General features: G+C 40.0%; 1 pseudogene; it reads left to right on the top strand.

Moving 5' to 3' along the window:
- Positions 1-6,436: 6,436 nt before the first annotated feature.
- Positions 6,437-14,457, top strand: LOC100607988 (large ribosomal subunit protein eL13-like; annotated as a pseudogene).
- The last annotated feature ends 903 nt before the right edge of the window (positions 14,458-15,360 follow it).

Raw genomic sequence — 15,360 nt, 5'->3', positions numbered from 1 at the left:
ACACACCACACACACACACACACACACACACGTAAGATTATATATTAAAAAGCCTGGCACCTGTAGTCCCAGCTACTCAAGAGGCTGAGGTGGGAGGACTGCTTGAGCCCAGGAGTTGGAGTCCAACCTGGGCAACATAGTGAGACCCTGTCCCTAAATATTAAAAAAATCACATATATAACATTTTACATTGTATATACATACACTCATAGGTGTGACATCCTATTGTCTTTGCCAAATTCTATTGGCCAGAAGCAAGTCAGAAGTGTCACCCATGCTTGAGAAGAAGGAATTATCCAGGACATTAATATTAACATCTTTTGTTTTTGTTTTCGTTGTTTTGAGACAGGGTCTTGCTTTGTCACCCAGTCTGGAGGGTAGTGGCGTGATTGTGGCTCACTGCAGTCTCTGCCTCCTGGGCTCAAGTGATCCTCCCACATCAGCCTCCTGTCTTCCACCTCACCCTCCTGAGTAGCTGGGACTACAGGGGCACACCAGCACATCCAGCTAATTTTTAAAATTTTTTGTAGAGATGGGATCTCACTATGTTGCCCAGGCTGATCTTGAATTCTTGGGCTCAAGAGATCCTCCTACCTCAGCCTCCCAAAGTGTTGGGATTACAGGCGTGAGCTACACGCCTGGCCAACACCAGCATCTTTGAATGCTGCCTGCCACAAAATCTCTAAGTTGTACTTATTAAAAGCCAATCCTTTATTTTTGTATTGATAAAATTATTTTGGCAGGGGAGGAAAGGAGATTTACCAGGAAGGTAAAATTTCAGTTTTGAAATGAAGTTTTGCATCAAAGAAATGAAAAACTTAACTATAAGAGTTTTTATGATTCACAGCCTGCTATATACACTAATTTGAAATCATCCCTTCAAGCCATAGTGCACTGAAAAATACATATTTAAAGAGCATGTGAAATTGAATCACCTCTAGACAATTATTTTGAAACATTAATTCCTGCCTGATTATTTTTAAAAATCAAGTCCGTTGTTTAGATTCCATTTTTTCCATAATTTTCTGTGCAAATATATTAAAAATTGAGGCCCTGGGTGAGTCTGGAATGCTTGGAGGGCAAAGTTAAGTTTGAAGGATCAAATTTTTAAAAGGGTCCCTTTTGAAATGTGCACGTAGGCAGCGATTATTTGCATGAAATAATGTGAAGCAAAGAGGATAGGAATTAACCTGATATTGTTTCATAAATACGGCAAAGTCAACCAAGACGCAGGCCCAGCTAATGGAGATGGGTGAGAGAGAGAGGAAGAGAGGGTTATGAGTCTTCATATGGCTGCTAAGTGTTAGCATTGAGTGGAACTTCCACTGTGATTATCCAGGGCTCCTCATCAGGTGCTGGATCAGCAGTGTTGGGATGGAAATTTGTACCCCATCCACACAGATGGGCATCTTCCCATCCCAAGACAATGCTGGGCCCTGTTACAGAGAAAAACCGATCAGCAAAGGCTTTCATAAGCTGGCCTAAAGAAATGTTTGTGGGGAAAAAAAGGCTTAGCTGTTCTTTTCCACCTCTCCCAACAAATAGATGATTTGCCACAACAGTTAAAACAAATGTTTCTGTTAGGGAACCACTTCCCAGGCAAATAAACATCTTCGGCAGAAGTAAATATAAAGGTGTGAGGACAGGGCAAAATGAAGAACTTTCCAGCAATTGTTGCCAATGAAGTTGAAATGTAGTTAATGCATTGAAGTCTTCTGAAGCAATGGGTCACAAACTGGTTTCGTGGGAGATTTGTTTGTGTAGCATAGTGTTTCAAAAATGATTTTTAAGAAATAAATGCCATCATTAATAATATGGAAATTTTATATAATATCTGGATTCCTGACTTCTAAAAAATGTGGGAGAGCTGTCAACACTACAACACTAGGCTTATATTTCTGCCTAAATGGAATCAGCTGGCTGCAGCTGAGTAGGGGCTATATCTCTAGTTCACCCCAGTCTCCACCACTCCTTATTGTCTCACACCTGGCCCCTGTCACTCATTTATCTTTACTCCCTAGCCCCCATAAGAATTTGAGTGTACAGCCCTAAATTTGATGCATATCTGAGTTTTCAACTTGGAGAGAATCAAGTCTAACCCTCTGATTTTACAAATAGGGAAACTGAGACAATCACACAATTAGGAAGGGGATGAACAGAAGCTGGCTCTCAGTCTCCTGACTTCTAAGCAATTCCTCTTTCTTCTGTGACCCTACCTCTATTTCTCCACATTTATTATCCACAAGTTGAAATTCTCTAAATTTCTTTTCAACTATGTGACCAACATGTACTATTAACTTTTATTCTTTTCCTGGAGAAATCTTGATTGCCTGGCATCTATTTTAGCAGAAAGTCTTTTCCAAGGCTTTTTAGCTACCCCAATTGGAATTCATAATTTAGGGGAGTATTGCCAAGGCAGAGTAAGTCGGATTATCCACTGACACCAAAGAAGACAACATAAGCCCTTTCACTTCTGAGTATTATTTTAATCTAAAATAAAGCAAAAGACATTAAGCTTTACTGAGATTTACTATTCCAGTTGGCCGTGGTGCCCCCTCTGATTGTGTGTCACAAGTCTTGGGGCTTTCAAGGTGTTTGAGACATCCAGAAGGAAGAGCTGGAGTTTTCCAATGGTGAGAGGTTGTAAACAAAACATTTTACCTCATTCATTTACTTCTGTGATGCGCTGAAGTTACATCAGTTAACTGATGCTACTTAGAAATGACTGGTCTACCCTCTCCATTCTAAAGACAGCTTTTCATTTCCCCTCCACATTTTTGGAATACCTTTCACATTGGCAGGCGGAAGTCAGTAGAGCAGCCCTTGAAATGGGTTTTTAGATTTTGGAAGGAGCTGAGAACGTTTCCCTTTCCCAGTTCCCCAAAGCAAATCATCTCCTATTGGTAGATCTGAACTTTCAGATTCACACCCAACTGAGCATTCACTGGATCAGTCAGCACCGTGGCCTCTACCTGGGAGAGTATAAATCCTGGGGCACCATCTTATTGCAAGCTAGGAACTGCCTAGAGACCTTGCAAGAAGAGTTCAAATGAGAGTTTGCTGGACACTTGCATGAGATAAGAAAAGGCTCATCAAATGACCTTCAGAGGTGGCTGCACACGGAGAGGAGGCAATTGAAAGACAACAGCAGGTGACAAGCCTGTCCCAATCAATTTGCAGGACCCAGGGCAAGAGTACAAAAGGTCCACTTACCATATGACTAAATATCAAAATATTCAATAAAACATGTGCTAGCTTTCTCCTTTTGCAAACATGGCTTCATAGTGACCTGGTGAGCCAGGCTCAGATTCAGAACTCTTTAGAATCTGGCCCATAGCCCACTTCCCTTTTTTATTCCATCTCCAGCTCCATCCTACATCACGAAGGTCTTGTGCACAAGTGTTTGTACTTGCCAGCTCATGTCCAAGCCTTCTGACCACCCTTTGGCCTCTCCTTGGACTGCAGGGTGTGTACATGGGGGATGTAATCTGCTCTTAGGAGGACAGTGGATAGCCCTGGGGAAGAGGCTCCCACAGCTCTGGGAGAAAATTCCAGGATCTTAGGGTGCATGGTCTGGGAGATTGGATGTGGGCTGTGGATAGGCACAGTCCCTTAGCCTTGTTGACTCTGACCCCATGGAGAGGGCACAGCCAGGGAGGACCAGATGACAACTTTGTGGCCATGCTACATTGAATAGAACCAACCCTTCCCAAATGGAAATGGACAAGTGGCCAAAGAGATTCCTTGGGAGGAGGTGGCAAGAATAATGCACAGGTCAGGAAGAAGGCGCCATCCATGTTCCTCTAAGTGCAAATGCTTGGTCAGCCACATACTCACTCAGGGCCTTCAAAGTAAAGGTGACACTTTTAAAAATGAGAGAACATGATTGCTTTTAAAAAGAAACTTGGGCTATGGAGAGAACATTTCTTTCTTCCTTCCTTCCTTCTTTCTTTACTTTTCTTTTTTTTTTTTTTTGAGACAGAGTTTTGCTCTTGTCACCCAGGTCAGAGATCAATGGTATGATCTCAGCTCACTGCAACCTCCGCCTCCCAGGTTCAAGTGATTCTCCTGCCTCAGCTTCCCGAGTAGCTGGGATTACAGGTGCCCACCACCATGCCCAGCTAATTTTTGTATTTTTTGTAGAGACGGTGTTTCACCACGTTGGCCAGGCTGATCTTGAACTCCTGACCTCAGGTGATCTGCCTGCCTCGGCCTCCCAAAGTGCTGAGACTGCAGGCATGAGCCATCACACCCAGCCTGGAGAAAACATTTTAAAAACAGATGTTTGGAAATATTCTTGTTAAGGAATTATTGTTGACATATTTACACTATTCAAAATTATGTAAATTCCCTATATAAATGCTTTAATATGCACACACTTTAAAGTCCTGGAAACCAAATTTTCTAATATAACTTAAAATTATCTCAACCTAGCATTTCAGTGTCAGCGAATTTTAAACTCATGCTAAAAGTGCAAAAATTCAACACTTTTTAATTAGTTTTCAACAACAGCTTAACCTCAGGGAAGATAAAAATAACTAGACAAATTTCAACAAAAACCTTTGCAAAATTGGTATATGGAATTGGAAGATGAACAGCATTTTTAAAAATAGGTATAGCAAGTGATACCCTTCATCCAGTTGGAAGATATAGCTCTATGAGGTTAGTTTTTCATTTATGACAATCATAAAAATCAAGTATTGATATAAACCATACTGCACAATTTCAAACCATATAAAATAAACCAAAAATTTAAAAATAATAAAGGATATTCGATATCCAAACAACAATAATCCTTAAGTGAGAGTAAGGAAATTTTTTACATCACTGAGTAAATTTTTTCAAAGTATCACTTATTTCTTCTTTATCACTTCCTCTTTACAGCTGTCCTTTTATATGCTTTACCACCTACATAATAGGTTAATATCATGGTAAATGTATATAATTAGCAAGTAAAGGCATAAACATTAGAGGAATTGTTTCAAAATATTTTCCTAATATGTGTGCCTGATCAGAAGTTTGCAGACCATTGATTTAGGGGAGAATGAGACCCTGGATAAAACCAAAAATGGCGCTTTTGACGTCGACACTTTGGCTAGTCAATCCAAGAATAGATGCCTTATTCGTTTTCCTCTAAGACCTTTCCAAGTAAATTCTGCTATCTGTTTCCGGGGGTGGAGGGGCGGGGTCCTGAGTCTGTTCCATTCAGCAATCAGTTCAAATAAATTCTGTCATCTGCTTCATCTGCTTCCGGGGGTGGAGGGGCGGAGTCATGAGTCCCTTCCATTCAGCACTCAGGAGCACTCTTGGTTTCTGTTTTGTAATCAGAGTAGTACAGTTTGCTTTTGTTTAAACTCTTGTTTTCAGGACTGATTTGCAGAATCCTCTTTATTCAGTCCCAAATAGAGAATTCACTGATGAGGGCAAGAGACAGAGAAAGCCACTGGGCAGCGGTGAGCGTGTGGGTGCTCCATGAGTAAGTGCTTGATAACAGATGTAAAGAAGCTCGCAGCAATGCTTGCTATTGTTTACAGAATGCTTATCCAGCACTGCGCTGAGGACTTGATGGATGCTTAATCTGCATACCATCCTTACACAGTAAGAACTGGTATTCAGTCCAATTTTTAATTTTGTATTTTGAAATAATTTCAGACTTTCAGAAAAGTTGCAGCAATAGTACAGAGCTTTCTTATTTACCCTTCACTCAGCTTCCCCAGTCTTAACAACTTATATAACCATGGCACAAACATTAATCCAAGAAAATTAACGTTGGTGCAATACTACTAACTAAACTACAGACATTATTCATATTTCATCAGCTTTTCCACTCATGTCCTGTTTCTGTACCATAATCCAATCCAGGATTTCACTTTGCGTTGAGATGTTTTGTCCCTTAGTGTCCCCTAGTCTGTGACAACTTATCTGCCTTCTTTGTTTTTCATGACCTTGACTCTTGTGATAAGTAGTGGTCAGTTATCTTGTAGAATGTCTTGCAATTTGGGCTAGTCTGATGTTTTCTCATGATTAGATTTGCGTTGAGCATTTTTTGGCAAGAAGTGATATTGTATCCTCAGGTAATCACATCAAGGGCTACATGATGCCAATATTTCTTATTACTGGTAGTGTTAACCTTGATCACTTGGTTAAGGTGGCATCTACTGGGTGTCTCTCGCGTAAAGTTACTTGGTTGTCTTTTGTAATTAATAAATATCTTGGAGGTGATTCTTTGAGACTACATGAATTTCCTGTTAATCCACAAACTTTCACCCACTAATCTCAGCATTCATGGGTGGATCTTGCCTGCAGCAATTATTACTGTGGTGTTTGCCTACCAGGATTCACCCCTATTTCATAGATGAGGTAAATGAGGCTCATAGAGCTGAAGTGACTTGTCCAAGGTCCAATTCCACATCCCTCCTCTACTCAGAATCTGGCCATGGCTCTCATCTCCCTCAAGGGAAAGGCCTTGCCAAATGGAAATGGACAAGTGGACAAAGAGATTCCTTGGGAGGAAGAATGCACAGGTCAGGAAGAAGGCGCCATTAATGTTCCTCTAATTGCAAGGACTTGGTCAGCCACATACTTACTCAGGGCCTTCAAAGTAAAGGTGATACTTTTAAAAATGAGAGAACATGATTGCTTTTTAAAAGAAACTTGGGCTATGAAGAGAACAGGGAGTTTGTGTGTTTTATTTATTGCTGTATCCTCAGTGTGTAGGATAGTGCTGAGCACATAGTAGACACTCAATTAACTGTTGTTGAATGAATGAATAAACTTTGGAACATGTTCAACCACATGAAAGACTTAGGAAGCCTCACCTCCTTTGTAAGGAACAGAAAAACACAACTCGAACTGACTTTTCTCTCGAGGGAGGTTAGAGGGTCTCCTAACTAACTGTAAGGCCAGAGGAGAGTCAGGCCATGGAGGATGTTTTCAGGACTCTGGCTTGCTTTCTCTGTGGTCTTGTCTGCTTTCTGGGTCTTCTGTCTGATGGCCCGTTCTTGGGCTTCTTCCTCAAGAATCTCTGGAATCATCTCTTTCCCCTTGGGCTCTACTTTGCCTACTGAGCTTTACTCTTAGGGGGGCCCTCGCCATGTGGTGGCCCCTGGGCCACTGTAGGCTCATGTTACCCTCATGGCTAGTGCTTCCAACAAAAAAGAGGGCCTCTGTTTCCCAAAATTTCCAACAAAATGCTGGGTTTCGGTCTCACTGGCTCAGGTTGCACTGAATGCCCATCCCTGAACCAATTGCTATGGACAGAGGGATCAAATTCTCTGATCAATCAGGTCTGGGTTATGTGCTCATTCTTGGTAGGGGGACAGTATTATCCCCCAACCACATGGATTGAAACCTGGTGAAAGGAGTTTCAGAAGGAAAAGTGGGAAATGGAAAGGGGGCATATAGGCTGCCTGGGCAAAATTATTACCATTCTACACCTAAAATTTTATATACCCTCCCTAATCACAACCACTCAGATTCTGCTTCTTTAGGTCTGAGGACGGGTCCAGGCATCTGTATTTTTAGGAAGCATGCCAAGGGGATTTTGATTTACAGCCAAGATTGGGAATGACTGGCTTTATGGAATTTGCTCTAACCTCCCTGGAGAAAAAAGGGTCCATTTCACAAACATGGTTCTAAAGTTTCTCTGTTGAAAGGCATGAACAGGAGTTTACATCCATTATGTTGAAGATTGTGGTAGAAGTCATCTGTTGCTTTGTGTGCTTGGCAATTCTTCCTTCCTTATCCATAGGGGCTGTCAATTTCATGGCCCTGCCTCTCCTACCTCAGGGCTGACCACGTGACTCCAGATGACTAATCAGAACAAGTCATCTCCCTGGTTATAGTGATTGGTTGAAGAATAGACACATGACTAAAGCCAGGCCAATAAGAGTCCTTTCTGGGGCTTTGGGTAGAGCTGCCCAGGAGGTGTTGCTCTATTTACTTTGAGAACACAAGTGTAAGAACCATGTGAGCTCAGAACTGTTGACAACAGTGTTTATCTCAAAGTGGGAAGATGCCTGCCTGACAATAAAACCAACCTAAAGGAAAGTAGAGCTTAGAGATGGCGAGAGATGGTACTAGGATGTTGTGTTGGTGCCCTGGATTCAGCTGTGACCCAGGCTGGTACAATCATTGGACTTTTCAGTTGCATGGGTCAACACATTTTCTTAGTTTTGTTTAAGTCATTGAGTTGTATTTCTATAATAAGAAACCAGAGGAGTCCTAATTAACTTGAATGTGAACTACAACCACCTCAACTTTAAGACCTGTTGATGAGGTAAAGACTCGCATAAGAGTTGCCTTTTGAAGTAGGGAGGATAAACAATCCTATGCATTAATGCAAATATCACATGCATATCGACATGCATATTGAGTACCTTCCACGTATAAGACATGGAGTGAGGTACTACAGAGCAATTTAGGAGCATCCAACAGATAAATAAGATATGGTCCTGCTCTTGAAGCCCATAAAGTCCTGTGCAGGAGCTCTCAAACTTGTGGTGCATAAAAGTCACCTGGGGAACTTACTACAGCACAGAGTCCTGAGTCTCAGTTCCAGACATTGAGTCAATAAGTCTGAGGTAGAGCCCAAGAATCTGGGCTTTGATAAGCCTTCCCTAGCCCTCCCCTTGCAAGTAATTCAAAAGACACTTTGAAGTTGATCTTGTGGGAGAAAGGGGCAGAATAAGAGGAGAGCAAAAATGAGGCAAAAACAAACTTTGAAGAAATAATAGCTGAACATGTCTCAAATTTTATGAAAGACACAAATTCACAGACGCAGGATGCTCCATGAACACCAAGAAGAGTAAAGATGGCAAAGGTCATGCTGAAGTTGGACTCAAGAAAACATCTTGAAAACAACAAGAAAAAAACAACATATTATGTATAAGGGAACAATAATTTGATTAACGGCTGATACCTCATGAGAAACTACAGAGGACAGAAGAAAGCGGAACATCTTTAAAATGTTGAAAGAAAAAAATCCTGTCAACCCAGAATTCTATATCCAGTGAAAATATTCTTCAAGGGTGAAGGATATTATCAGATAAAAGAAAGTGAAGAGAATTTGTTTTAGCAGACCTGTGCTATAAGAAATACTAAAGGAAGCTAAACAGAAATGACACTAAATGAAAACTTAATGCCTCAGAAAAGAATGAAAATCACTGCAAATGTTAAATAGCTGGATAAATAAGAAAGACTATGTTTTTGCTTTTTTCCCTTTTTTTTTAAAAATACATATGACTGTTTAAAAAAATTGTAACTCTTCGGTTTATAATGTATGCTGACTGAAAACATATAACAATTATAACATAAAATATGGGAGAGTGTGGACCTATACAGTATTTCTACATTTTACATGATATTTCAACATTTTACGTGAAGTAGTACAAGACTAATTGTAAGTGGACTATGGAAAGCTAGGGATATATATATTGTAATTCCTAAAGCAACCACTAAAAAAATGCAAAGAAGTATAGCTAAAAGTTAATAGCAAAATTAAAATGCAATTATAAAACCAATAGTTTTGGGCTGGATTATCCCACCCCCTCCTTCAAAATTCATTTGTTGAAGTCCTAAACTCCAGTACCTCACGATATGACTTGTGTCCTTATAAGAAAAAGAAATTTGGACACAGATGGGTACAGAAGAAAGAGCATGTAAAGACACAGGGAGAAGACGGCCATCCAAAGAGAGATGCCTCAGAAAAAAACAGCCTTGCTGACACCTTGATCTTGTACTTCTAGCCTCCAGAATTATGAGAAAGTAAACTTTCACTGTTTAAGCCACCTCAGTCCATGATCATTTGTTATGGCAGTCCTAGCAAACTAATACATTAATTGATACTTTTATAAAGTCAAGGGAAGGTAATAGAATAACAAAAATTGAGAGGAGATTAATTGAAAACAAACAATAATATGGCAGGCTGAAACCAAATCATATGACTAATTACATTAAATGGTAATGAAGTAAATGCTCTAATTAAAAGGCAGAGATTTTCAGATAAGAAACCAAGAACCAAGATGCCCTATCTATAAGAGATGCACTTTACAAATAAAGACACAAATAGGTTGAGCATAAAAGGATGGAAAAAACATATACATGATGCAAACAATAAGCATAAGAAGGCAGGACTGACTATACTAACATGAGATAAAATAGATTTCAAGTTAAAAAAAGAGGCATATTTCAAAATGATAGAAGGATGACTTCAATAGAAAGATACGACAATCATAAATGTGTAAGTGCCTAATAACAGAGCTTCAAAATAAATGGAGTGAAAAATAAATGGAGTGAAATTTGATGAAATGAGTTCATGTCCTTTGCAGGGTCATGGGTGGAGCTGGAAGCCATCATTCTCAGCAAACTAACATAGGAACAGAAAACCAAACACCTCATGTTCTCGCTCATAAGTGGGAATTGAACAATGGGAACACATGGACACAGCGAGGGTAACATTACACACCAGGGCCTGTCAGGGGGTGAGGGGTAAAAGGAGGAGAGCATCAGGACAAATACCTAATGCATGGGGGGCTTAAAACCTAGATGATGGGTTGATAGGTGCAGCAAACCACCATGGCACATATATACCTATGTAACAAACCTGCACATTCTGTACATGTATCCCAGAACTTAAAGTAAAATAATTAAAAAAGATAAGCTTTGGCTAAAATGATCACTTTATGGTCATATCCTAAAAACTTTCCCCACATATTAGGAACAAAGTAATGCTTTTTGCTTTCACCACTTCTATTCAGCGTATATCAGTAGACTCACACTTGTAGTAAATGGATTTTTGACACAGGTACCAAGGAAATACAATGGGAAAGGATAGCAACTTCAAAAATGGTGCTGGAAGATCTGGGTATGTATATGAGAAAACAAAAGCAAAACCAAACAAAACCACACACATTATGCATAAAAATAACTCAAGGTGAATCATAGATCTAAATGTAAGAGCTGAAATGATAAAACTTCTGGGAGAAATAATAGGTAAAAATCTTTGTGATCTGGAGTTAAGCAAAGAGGACTTAGCTCATTAAAAAGTGCAAATCAGAAAGGAACAAATTAATGAAATGGACTTCATAAAAATTAAAAACTTTCGCTCTTTGAATCACAAAGAAAATGAAAAGGTAACCCGTATCCTGGAAGACAATATTTTCAAAACGTATATGACAAAATGTATTTAGAATATATGAAGAATTGTTACAGAGGCTGGGTGCAGTGGCTCACACCTGTAATCCCAGCACTTTGGGAGGCGGAGGTGGGAGGATTGCTTGAGCCCAGGAAGTTTGAGACCAACCTCGGCAACATGGTGAAACCCTGTCTCTACCGAAAATACAAAAATTAGCTGGGTTTAGTGGCAGTCGCCTGAAGTCCCAGCTACTTGGGAGGCTGAGGTGAGAAGATCGCTTGAGCCTGAGGAAGTTGAGGCTGCAGTGAGCCAAGTTCATGCCACTGCACTCAGCCTGGATGACAAAGCGAGATCCTGTCTCCAAAAAAAAAAAACTTACAAATCAATAACGTGAGGACAAACCAACTAAAAATGGGAAACACAGACATACCAGTTCTTTTTAAGGATGTAAAATAATGCTGTCTGTAGTCACCAGGGAAATGCAAATTAACACCACAATGAGATAACACACTAGGATGGCTAAAATGAAAAAGACTGACAATACCAAGTATTGGCAAGAATATCGAGCTACCAGAGCTCACACATAATTCTGAGGCAGCTGCAAAGTGGTCCAGCCACTATAGACGGAAAAATTTGACAGTTTCTTGTAAAGTCAAACAGACACTTATCATACAACCCCATCATTCTACTCCTAGGAATTTATCCAAGAGAAAGAAAAACTATATCCGCACAAAGACTCCTCCTCAAATGTTCATTGCAGCCTTGTTCATAAGAGCTCCAAACCGGAAGCAACTGAAATGGTATTCATTTTTATTGCTGAGTAGTATTCTATGGTATGGATATCACAAAATGTCCATCAACCTTTGGACATTTTGTGATAAATGTACCATAGAATACTACTCAGCAATAAAAATGAATAGCAGAGATATATCGCCTGCATGGATATGTCTCAAGAACAATATGCTAAGTGAAAGAAGACAAACATAAAAGACAAATACTATGATCCAATGAACATGAAATTCTAGGAAAAATAAAATCATAGTGACAAAGAGATCAGAGGTGCCTGGGTCTGGAGGTTACAGGAAGGACTGAATGCAAAGGCGGGATATGACAGAACTTTTTAGGGGGATAAAAAGGTTTTGTTGTTGTTGTTGTTATTGGTGTTTTTTTTTTTGGTTTTTTTTTTTTGTTTTTGAGAAGGAGTCTCGCTTTGTTGTCCAGGCTGGAGTGCAGTGGCACTATCTCGGCTCACTGCAAGCTGTGCCTCCTAGATTCACGCCATCCTTCTGCTTCAGCCTCCCGAGTAGCTGGGACTACAAGCACCCGCCACCACGCCCGGCTAATTTTTTGTATTTTTAGTAGAGACGGGGTTTCACTGTGTTAGCCAGGATGGTCTTGATCTCCTGACCTCATGATCCGCCTGCCTCGGCCTCCCAAAGTGCTGGGATTACAGGCATGAGCCACTGCGCCTGACCAAAAAGGTTTTTTAATTATGGTAGTGATTACATGACTACAAATCATCGCCAAAACTCACAAAAATATACATGTAAAATGGGTGAATTTTGTTGCATGTAAAATATACATCAACAATAAAAAAGAAAAACTTTAAAAACCTCCCTGTTCTATGTAAGCTAATTAAACACTAATTATTTTATATTTAAAAATTAGGTAATTTAGCCACCCGAAGCTAAGAATTGGATAGGAGCGCTTAGAGAAACTCTCCTAAGGCATTCTGGACCTTAGTGAGTGTGTAAGGCAGTAGCTCTCCAAGTCTTAAGGGTGGGTGGCATGGCAGAGAGACAGCTCTAGAGGCTCAGAAACTCTGGAAAGGTCCTGGAACGTGAAGAGAACTCCCCAGCAACTGAAAACTTTATGAGGGCTGTAAAGAAGACAAATCTTGGCCAGGCGCAGTGACTCAAGCCTGTTATCCCAGCACTTTGGGAGGCCGAGATGGGTGGATCATTTGAGGTCAGGAGTTCGAGACCAGCCTGGCCAACGTGGTGAAACCATGTCTCTACTAAAAATACAAAAATTAGCCAGACATGGTGGTGTGTGCCTGTAATCCCAGCTATTAGGGAGGCTGAGGCAAGAACCCAGGAAGTGGAGGTTGCAGTGAGCCGAGATGACACCACTGCCTTCCAGCCTGGGTGACAGAGTGAGACTCCGTCTAACAAAAATAAATAAAAATAAAAAAAAAGAAAAAACAAACAAACAAACAAAACCCCGAAATCTCCCATAGTGTAGAATGTTGTTGAAATGACAATAAGATCTCCAGAATCTCAACAGGGCTCAGAGCCCAAAGTCCTGACCTATCCTCAACATATTTAAAACCAATGGTGAACTGAATGAAGCTAAGACTGCAATAAAGCCCAGACACGGTTCAACTAACATCAGAGAGACTAAGACCCCTTTCCACTCCAGCAGTGGATAGAAGAAAAAACATGCCCTTTTCTAGAGGCAAAAATTGGTTATTTTTTTCTCTACTGTTCTTTTATACAAAATGTCGATATATAGAAGAAAATTATATGACATATGAAAAAGCAAGGGAAAAAAGTTAAAACATAACAAATGAAAACAGATCCAGCAATGTCTCAGAAGTGAGCATTATCACACAACAATGCTGAAGGTTACAGCAGAAAAGGTGGACAGTATGCATGAAGAGATGGTTAAGACATATAAACTCTAAAAAGAACCAAAAAGAGTTGTTTCTGCTCAGCAGGTCTCCTGTGGAGTAGGGTTGTAGGCAGCCATCTTGCCCAGCTGGATGGCATGATCCTGAAGACTCACTTCCATAAGGATTGGCAGCAGTGTGTGGCTACTTGGTTCAACCAGCTGGCCTGGAAGATCTGCAGACTCAAAGCCAGGCAAGCAAAAGCATGCCCTGCATCTGGACCCATCCAGCCCATAGTAAGATGCCCCACAGTAAGGTATCACACCAAAGTATGAGCTGGCAGGGCCTTCAGCTTGGAAGAGTTAAAGGTGGCTGGCATCCATAAGAAGGTAGACTGGACCATTGGCATCTCTATGGATCCAAGAAGGTGGAACAAGTCCACTGGGTCCCCGGTATCCAATGTGCAATGGCTGAAGGAGTACTGCTGTAAGATTATCCTCTTTGCCAGGAAGTCCTTGGGCCCCAAAAAGGGAGACAGTTCTGTGAAGAGTTCAAATTGGCCACCCAACTGACAAGACCACTAATGCCCATACGGAATTTCTACAAGAAGGAGAAAACCAGAGCCATCATTGAGGAAGAGAAGAACTTCATAGTATTTGCCAGTCTTCACATGGCCCACACCAATGCCCAAATGAAAATGCTAGAAATTTAAAAAATACAATATCAGCAATGAAGAGTTTGTCAGATATACTTAACTGAAAGCTGAGCAGAGCCAAGGTAAACACAAGTGAACCTGAAGATACGTAAAGAAAAAATATCTAAACTGAAACACAAAGAGAGGAAAACTCAGAGACCCTAGAGACCCCAGAAGTTGAGGAGAGAGTGAATGTGTGAGAAGAAATATTTAAAGAGAAAATAGCTAATTTTTCTCCCCAAATTAATGAAAGATATTAACCCAAAGGTTTAAGAAGCTTAGTGAGCCCCCAGCAAAATAAACACAAAGAAAACTACATGTAGGTCCATCAGAGTTAAATTGCTAAAAACCAAAGATAAAGAGCAAATCTTCAAAGCAACTAGAGAAAAAAGGACACATTGCATACAGGAGAAAAATAACACAAGTAATACCTAATACTGTACCACTGGAGAACAAAAGTCAGTGAAATGTTAAAAGTGGATCATCTTAAAAGTGCTTAAATTTAAAAAGAAAGTCTACCAACCTAGAATTCTACCTCCAGTAAAAACAGGTTTCAAAAAGGAAAGTCAAATAGAGACATTTTCAGATTAAAAAAAGCTGAGATACTGTATCTCCAAAAGATCTGCACTAGCCAAAAGAAACACTAAAAGAAAATCTTTTCAGACCGAGGGAAAATGATACATGATGGAGCACCAGAAAGTTTCAATATTCAGATAAATGTAAAATATCTTTTTAAATGTCCTTATTTTATATAATTTTTTAAAAGTTCATTGAATATTTAAAAAATAGCAAGATATTGTGGAGTTGATATCATATATACAAGTACACACGTATAAAAGGAATTATGGTGTAAATTTATTATACTGATGGTAAAATAGTTTAATATTATTAGAAAATAGATTGAGATACCTTAAAATGTAT

Source organism: Pan troglodytes, chromosome 21, assembly GCF_028858775.2.
Source record: "Pan troglodytes isolate AG18354 chromosome 21, NHGRI_mPanTro3-v2.0_pri, whole genome shotgun sequence".
NCBI classification, from domain to species: Eukaryota; Metazoa; Chordata; class Mammalia; order Primates; family Hominidae; genus Pan; species Pan troglodytes.
Note: the sequence above shows the minus strand (reverse complement) of the source record. Positions and strands in the feature narration are given on the sequence as shown.